General features: G+C 40.6%; 1 long non-coding RNA gene across 1 annotated transcript; it reads right to left on the minus strand.

Moving 5' to 3' along the window:
* Positions 1-292: 292 nt before the first annotated feature.
* LOC115134640 (uncharacterized) lies at positions 293-2014 on the minus strand. The gene is made up of 4 exons (XR_003864349.2): positions 1579-2014; positions 845-1148; positions 645-735; positions 293-528 (listed from the first exon to the last, which is right to left on the minus strand). It is a non-coding gene; the product is annotated as an uncharacterized LOC115134640 (long non-coding RNA).
* Between the last annotated feature and the right edge of the window lie 7181 nt (positions 2015-9195).

Consider the following 9195-nt stretch of genomic DNA (forward strand, 5'->3'; position numbering starts at 1 on the left):
TCATCTGGTTAATTAAATCTTGGAGTTCGGGCGGTATCTGAGATAACAGGGTTTCAACTGTCTCAATTATGTCTGTTGGCTCATCCATTTGGGTAATTAATTATGTGTTTTCTTGTGGTATTCTGGAAGGATACATGTTACATATAGGTTTTTAGTGCTTGGCTTTGCGTTTTCTAATCGGATTGCTGTTTAACAAACGTGTCATTGTTTGATGCCAGAAGGATTGCCGCTCGAGTATAGCCACCATTTGTTTGTGTAGCAAAGGTTTTTGGGGTTTGAGAGCACCGGAAAATACAGTGAGAAACGTAGCTTGTTTTATTTCAGGTTCGGGTGTTTCTACAAAATAATTGGATGAATCAAGAAGGTTGGCTGCTTCACATAACATCAAGTCGTCAACCTCTGAAATGTCATTTAAAACTTTGAAATCATCCGGTTTCGGTGTTTTATTGGGGATGTCCTGTGCGCCGAAATCCTCCGAGTGCTCTCGTTGTGTAGGGTCTTCTGTGCCGTTATATGCTGGGGAGGAGTCTGAAAGAAAATAATACATACAAAATAGGTTATTAAACATAAAATATATTAGATTACATTTTTTAAAATACATTTCGGATATAATACTATATATTAACAATACATAATTAAATTACCTCAGCTTTTTTGATGAGGGTTATTCTGACGGATCGAGGAAACCTTGGGCTCTAGACTTTTTCACCAAGCATTCCAGATTCTGCCGGGCGTCTGAAAGAACATTATTTGTCATATTTTTAACATATTCAATTATAAAAATGTATAAATAATAATAAAATATGTATAACTAATTAAATATATATATATAATGGCTTCATACCGTGTCCCTGTAGCGCCGTTTCTTGAAGCAATAAGTTTCCGGCCCAGTAACACTTTTCGGGCTGGGGTGATTCTGCGCAATGCACTTGCGCCTGAGTTGTGCGTTGCTTGTTTGGGTCTGGAATATGGAGCGAGTGGGTGGAGGTTCCCGGGGGTTCCCGGGGGAGTTGATGTGACGGTTATACCCTCAGTTCTCGGTTTGTTTGAAAAAAAGTTCGTACAGAATGGGAGAATAGCATCCATTTCAGCGTCTCCGCTGTTCAGAGTCCATATTGCAGCCGGGATCCTTCTTTGCGGTCTGTCAGCTGTAAACACAAAAGTAGCTTTTAATATAGGGTGCACACTTTTTGTTTTAATGTATAAACATTCTTGTGGATTTTATTATTGGACTTATGTCGACATTAGTGTGATGGGGACTGGCTGCACGCGTTTTGCGCCGCTGAATCCCTTTCTAACGAAGGCGGTTCCAGATCATGTATTCTTTGGAGCTACTGGGTAAAGGACAGACACCCTACAAACATTAGATAATATTAACATACATTTATACTATAAATATACATTTTTAAATTATAAGAATATGTGCATTTGACATATTACCTAAAAAATCGTTGTCCCCGGTTTAAAAAACATATAACTCCTGTTTAATATTACAATAATATCAAAAAGTAATATCCAAACATTTTCCAGAAAATACCTAACGCATCCAGATCGAATATATTATTTTCACTAACTCACCTTCAGAAAGCTCCATTAGGTCAGATTCACAGTTGATATTTTAGCTGTTCTGGGCTGCTAACTCTTCGGGGCTGTTGGCCTTGTCTGGAGTTGCGCTTTTGCGGTTCGTACAGAGTTTGATATTATCTGTTGTCACTAGCCTCGCTCCGTGGTCGTGGCTCTAAGGAGAGATATTCCGTAATGAGCTTACAGAGTGGGGGTGACGTTTTTCGGGCGACATCGTGTATGCAAAAATGGTCATATAGTATCCCCAGAATGTTTAGAGACCCAAAAACCACAGGGGGGTGTCTCGACATATTCCTTCTGCCAGTATTTCCTTTTGATTTCCTACAACCTCAGGGGTAGCAGCTAGGAGGGTGTCCGATAGAAATGTATAGACCTGGGTGGAGTGGGCCGTTAGTATATGCGCTGATTAGAAATAACATATGTTTTAAACTGTAGGAGGTTGTCTCAAAAATATATATTCTGCCGGGGTTGTTTGACTTTTTAGCCTCCCACATCCTTGGGGGTGAGAAAAATACGTATTTGAAAGGCATGTGTGGTAATGAATCGAAAGTGCCAAGCCCAATTGAAGAGATGCAAACACATTCCTAAACAGCCTCACACACATTTTTGGTTTCAAACGCCCCATGCAGAGACACACCCCGCCCACCCCCTTTTTGTTTTGAAACACACATACAGTGGGGCAAAAAAGTATTTAGTCAGCCACCAATTGTGCAAGTTCTCCCACTTAAAAAGATGAGAGAGGCCTGTCATTTTTATCATAGGTACACTTCAACTATGACAGACAAAAAAATCACATTGTAGGATTTTTAATGAATTTATATGCAAATTATGGTGGAAAATAATGATTTGGTCACCTACAAACAAGCAAGATTTCTGGCTCTCACAGACCTGTAACTTCTTCTTTAAGAAGTGTCCTCAACTCGTTACCTGTATTAATGGCACCTGTTTGAACTTGTTATCAGTATAAAAGACACCTATCCACAACCTCAAACAGTAACACTCCAAACTCCACTATGGCCAAGACCAAAGAGCTGTCAAAGGACACTAGAAACAAAATTGTAGACCTGCACCAGGCTGGGAAGACTGAATCTGCAATAGGTAAGCAGCTTAGTTTGAAAAAATCAACTGTGGGAGCAATTATTAGGAAATGGAAGATATACAAGAGCACTGATAATCTCCCTCGATCTGGGGCTCGACGAAAGATCTCACCCCGTGGGGTTAAAATGATCACAAGAACGGTGAGCAAAAATCCCAGAACCACAGGGGGGACCTAGTGAATGACCTGCAGAGAGCTGGGACCAAAGTAACAAAGCCTACCATCAGTAACTCAGTAACAGGGACTCAAATCCGGAAGTGACAAACGTGTCCCCCTGCTTAAGCCAGTACATGTCCAGACCCGTCTGAAGTTTGCTAGAGAGCATTTGGATGATCCAGAAGAAGATTGGGGGAATGTCATATGGTCAGATGAAACCAAAATATAACTTTTTGGTGAAAACTCAACTCGTCGTGTTTGGAGTACAAAGAATGCTGAGTTGCATACAAAGAACACCATACCTACTGTGAAGCATGGGGGTGGAAACATCATGCTTTGGGGCTGTTTTTCTGCAAAGGGACCAGGACGACTGATCCATGTAAAGGATAGGATAAAGTAATCCTTCTCACCCCCCCCCCCCCCTTAAAAGATTTAGATGCACTATTGTAAAGTGGCTGCTCCACTGGATGTCATAAGGTGAATGCACCAATCTGTAAGTCGCTCTGGAAAAGAGCGTCTGCTAAATGACTTAAATGTAATGTAAATGAAAGAATGAATGGGGCCATGTATCGTGAGATTTTGAGTGAAAACCTCCTTCCATCAGCAAGGGCATTGAAGATGAAACGTGGCTGGGTCTTTCAGCATGACAATGATCCCAAACACAAGCATTTCAAGGTCTTGGAGTGGCCTAGCCAGTCTCCAGATCTCAACCCCATAGAAAATCTTTGGGCGGAGTTGAAAGTCTGTGTTGCCCAGCAACAGCCCCAAAACATCACTGCTCTAGAGGAGATCTGCATGGAGGAATGGGCCAAAATACCAGCAACAGTGTGTGAGAATCTTGTGAAGACTTACAGAAAACGTTTGACCTCTGTCATTGCCAACAAAGGGTATATAACAAGTATTGAGAAACTTTTGTTATTGACCAAATACTTATTTTCCACCATAATTTGCAAATAAATTCATTAAAAATCCTACAATGTGATTTTCTGGATTTTTTTTCTCATTTTGTCTGTCATAGTTGAAGTGTACCTATGATGAAAATTACAGGCCTCTTTCAACTTTTTAAGTGGGCGAACTTGCACAATTGGCTGACTAAATACTTTTTTGCCCCACTGTACATGCCTGCACACGCACACAACCCCGCGCACGCACACGTCTTTCCGAAAGCCTTTTTTTCCAGGGCATGCATGATAATAGAGTGAAAAGCCAGAGCCCCTTTGTTAAAGGTGAGATACCGCTTTAAAACCATATATTTAATTCAGAATATTTAGCACAGGCCTTTTAAATCTTTTTTACTGCGCAATATTTAAACATGTACGTATGTTTTTTATGTATAGACATTGGTTGTACAACAGTTATACATCATTACCAGACACAGTACTAAACTTTTAATAACCATTAAATGTTTATAACATGCTGTTGTAGGAAAGACTGTATTCAAATAAAATAAGACATTGTTTTTTTTAAGATCTTGCATTTCTCCGCGACAGACCGGGGCGAGAGAGAAAACGAGAGATTTCCATTCGTTAAGGGGTGAGATAGCATTAATACCATTTAATTATAAATCTTTAGTACAGACCTTTTAAAACATGCTATAATTGTTAAAACATTTTTACTATTCCTTTATTACAGATAAAGAGCCCGGTAATATATTTATACATCCATCTGTCTCCAATTGACCATCGTCAAGACAGACTCTCTTGCTCGCAGGATATCCCACACACACTCCGTCAAGGCTCCATAAGTTTTCACTCCATGGATAGATCAAACGTCTTGCATGTAGACCCTGGGCATGTCTTAAAGATAGAAGCGGCCAGCGATGTAATTGTTCACGATTTTGGAAAAGACTGTCCAGGGTTATGAATATAGGGAATCCATTTAAAGCTAAACACTTGCGTAAAAAAGTTTACATCCTTGCAGGCTTTGGAAAATACATATGAACCCACAGACTTCTTCGCATTTGTACTATCAAATTGTTCACAAGCTAAAATTGTCACTTTGAAGTTGGGGCTATATGCCATTGAAGAGATTCTTATGGTTTTCAAATCACTGCGCCCGCACACAAGCTCTTCCAATGCATAGCCTGGAAGGTTTGTAACACTCAGGGCCTGTTCAATTTGACAGAGTGCCAGCCTTATCTTAAGCCATTCTCTCTCATAGGAGAAAAACTCCCGGGTTTTGCATGATAAAGGGGTTTGGGACCGCTGTCTGTGAAAATCTTTACAGTTGAATCCTCAGGTTGGAAAATGTAAGCCATATGCCCGTTACTCGTATCCAAAGCTCCTGTAAAAAAATTCAAGGGCATCATACAAAATGTCCTCGATGCTTTTATCATTCAGTTCATGACAAGAGACGCATAGCACCCCGAGAATTGGCCTAGGAGACATATTTTTCTGTTTAATGTTCTGGGTTTTATTTTTAAAATCTTGTTTAGTGTTCTGGATGTGTTGTTCTTGGCCTTATTTATAATGCGTCTGCCTCCAACACAATCCCCTCCCCCCCGGACATTCCGGCTATATAGACAACAACCCTAAGGGCAATAAAATAGGGTGGGTGTGGGGCCATCCTCTTTGAAATGTTGACCCCCCCCCAATGCAAATGAATTACTTAAAAATCATACTAAGTGCTTTTCTGGATTTTTGTTTTAGATTCTGTCTCTCACAGTTGAAGTATACCTACGATAAAAATTACAGACCTCTACATGCTTTGTAAGTGGGAAAACCTGCAAAATCGGCAGTGTATCAAATTCTTGTTCTCCCCACTGTATATGCATTTCCAGCACCCAGATTGCAATTCCTATGGCTTCCACTAGATGTCAACAGTCTTTGTTCAAGGTTTCAGGCTTGTTTCTTCCCAAACGAGGAAGAATTTTGAGTTTTGGTACTAGGAGTCAGAGTTGGAAATCAGTCTGTGCACGCACTACTTAGAGGATGCGCACCTGCTTAGTTTGCTTTTCTATTGCACCTACTTCTTTCCGTAAGAAATATTATAGTTTAATTACATTTCAGGGTACCTGAGGGTCAAATAGAAATGTATTTTGACTTGTTTGAACAAAGTTTAGCGGTATACTTTTTGATTATTTTCTCTGCATGTTGAACGATTGGATTAATCAAATCGATGGCACCAACTAAACTGACTTTTTGGGATATAAAGAAGGATTTTATCTAACAAAACAGCCATGCATGTTGTAGCTGGGACCCTTTGGATTGCAAATCAGAGGAATATTTTCAAAAAGTAAGTGACTATTTCATTGCTATTCGTGAAACCTGTGCTGGTTGAAAAATATTTTGATGTGGGGCGCTGTCCTCAAACAATCGCATGGCATGCTTTCGCTGTAAAGCCTATTGTAAATCGGACAATGCAAGTTAGATGAACAAGACTTTAAACTTTTAACCGATATAAAACACCTGTGTGTACCTAAATGTTTAATATCCATCATTTTTATGATTATTTATTTGAATTCTGCGTCCTCCAATTTCACCGAAAGTTGTCGACAGGTGTCCTGCTGACGGGAAACCTAGTCCTAAGGAGTTTTAAGAGCGTAATCCACTGTGGCTACATGTCATACTAAACAGAACTAGGGCTGTGGCTTCCACACATGATGCAGACCTTTGGAACATCTACATTTTAAAAAGTATAATAAGTCAATGTAATATCGCCTACACCTTTACAATAAATCCATTATTTATTATAGACAGGTCTAAAGAAGCATGATATGAATAAAATGTAGTCTATTTCAGGAGAACAGAACAGAATTCTCTGAGTTATACTTGTGTCAGGTCCTGATCTGCCAATGCCAAATGGCTATGGGCTACACTAGTTGATACACTTTTATTATAAAGGTGCATTTTTATGGTGAAAATATTATTCCCCAAACTTGAAACTCACACACTGCTTATGTATGCCAGTTAGGCTCTACACCCCTTGTAAAGCTTATTAAGTTTGATTACATTTTTGAATACATTTGCATTGATGTCAGTGATTAGAGGGACAATAGAGTGCTGAGTACAAGGCAGTTTGCAAGTTTGGTAGGCAACTAATGACCATCAGCAGCATCAGAGCTTGGAGAAGCCTAAAAACCGTGACTAAACGGTCACATGGAATTTGACTGCCTTCATGACTTGTGACTGATGTCAGCAGCCCTAGGCAGAACTTTACCAAAATGTTTATTAGCTCGTTTGACGATACCGGCAATAACTGTCAGATATAAAGAAAAGGCGTGAAAAAGTATCATTATGGAAAAGTTGTCGGGAAACATGTTAGTATGAAAGGGATAAAAGCTACTTTGAAACAACACTGTATAACTCAAGAAGGTTTAAATGCATATCCCCATGAAACTGATTGAGATAAAATGGTTGTCGTAAAGACACTGTATGAACGTTTCACCAAAAAAACTTGACTAAGTATCATTTACGATTGACAGTGAGAAATGGAGTGTGACCACAAAAATTTGTGTTCACAAGGTTTCCTAAACGAAGCGACAATACGGGGGTTACTAAAATAACCAGTCGAAACAAATCTTGGGAATTAGCTCATGTTATGTGACAACGCTGTAGACTTCGAACCGACAACTCAGGAGTTCCTGAAATATCCCTTGTCCAAACAAATCTTCTGTAGGGTCGATTGAATTGACACTGAAACGTAGCTGAACGGAAATGGTGCAAATGTGGAGGAGTCCAGCGTAGTGGTTAGCCCCTTGAACACATTATTTACCTGTGGCGACGTGGGTACAGATCCTGTCTCAGCCCTTTTCTTCTGTCTATCCCTCCACACTCTCACATTTCTGACTGTGCTGTCTAATACATTTGCAAATGCAGGTCAAACAAACCAAAACACAAAGCACCCAGTAGATTCTTAACTCAATGCACCACCATAATCAAACTGTCTATGTAAAGTACAGCCTATGGCTGAGGAGAGGTCCAGATGTCCACCTAGGTCTATTCAATCTCTTATAACCTCTAAGCAGGCTATTCCTTGGACACTACAGGAGAAAAACACTATACAAACAACAGAGAAGGACTTCTTGGAACATGAGGAGAAAGTTGACAGCAGTGTAGAAGCAGAAATGCTTGTGTTTGGTTATTTGGACATTTTTGTTTACAAAGCAAAGTCTTGGAGACATGGGCTGGATTTGGAGGCGGCTGAATCTGCTTTCGCTGTAACCGAGGTGCTCAAGTCAGATTTGCGTCAATGTGGCGACGGCAGTGCGTGAACCTGCCATGGGGGATCAGCACGGAAGCACAGAGCCAAACGGATTTGGAACGCTCCCCTCGCGTCTCTGTCCTTTCGCCTACTCATCCCTCGCGTCTGTGACCCTATGACCCTGCTTTCATGCTCCCTCGACTACCCTCCTTTCATCTCTCCATTGCTACCCTCTAGTTGTCTCCCCTCTGCCCTATGTTACCCTCCCTCCCACAGCTGACTTCATGGACATTTCTATTAAGTATAACTATTGTTTGGAGGGTAGCTTACACATCGTCTGCTATTCACTCAGGCAACAAGGCATTGTTTCACATACAAGACAGATGGTTGGGTTCAGAACCTTGGCTGAGAACAGAACATTGATTTTATTGGTCAATACACCTACAGTGGAAATGTGGAAATTATTTATTTTGTTTCACCTTTATTTAACTAGGTATGTCCTATTTTACTCTAGTTATTAGTGCTGGTGAGGGAAAACAACACCAGGTACAAGGATAGGGATCTCCATACAGGAGAATTAGGAACCCAGTTTTTGCGAACATCTTGCGAAAGTAGTGTCACTTATCAGCATTAGTGGACTCATGCCGTATCACTGGGAATTTGGGCTAGGCTAATCAGGGCTAATTCCATTGCTAAAAGGCGCTATCAGCAGCGCTACACCTTGCCCTTCACCACCTCAGGCAGGGGATATAGTGTGAGTATTAGTTCCCTGTAACACTTGGTTCCCCACTCTTGTATGACTGTGAAAGATGAGCTGTCGGAGAAATAGACTGCTTAGCTTAAACCGAACAGCTTCGCTGTTTCAGTTAATTGGAATGAGAGAAGTAAGCAAGGACTTAAAGTAACATATCTGTGTCCTGAATGGCCCCCTGTTCCCTTTGGCTGCTAGTCAAATATAGTGCACAATACAGGGAATAGGGGGCCATTTGGCCTTATACTGTAACTATAACTCTACATTTACCATACTGTTGCTACATGATACCGGCCTTAGGCTCTAATGCTCACATGTACTTCAAGGCTTCATTAATACTCTTAGATCCCTTAGGAGCATAGGGAGTCCACAATCTCACTCTTTTCTGCGTAAGGGCTTTGGTCTCTTACCAGGAGACCAGTAACTCAATGGATGGTGTTCAAAATGGCTAATATTGGAAAAACAA

The sequence above is a fragment of the Oncorhynchus nerka genome, linkage group LG9a, assembly GCF_034236695.1.
Source record: "Oncorhynchus nerka isolate Pitt River linkage group LG9a, Oner_Uvic_2.0, whole genome shotgun sequence".
Taxonomy (NCBI): domain Eukaryota; kingdom Metazoa; phylum Chordata; class Actinopteri; order Salmoniformes; family Salmonidae; genus Oncorhynchus; species Oncorhynchus nerka.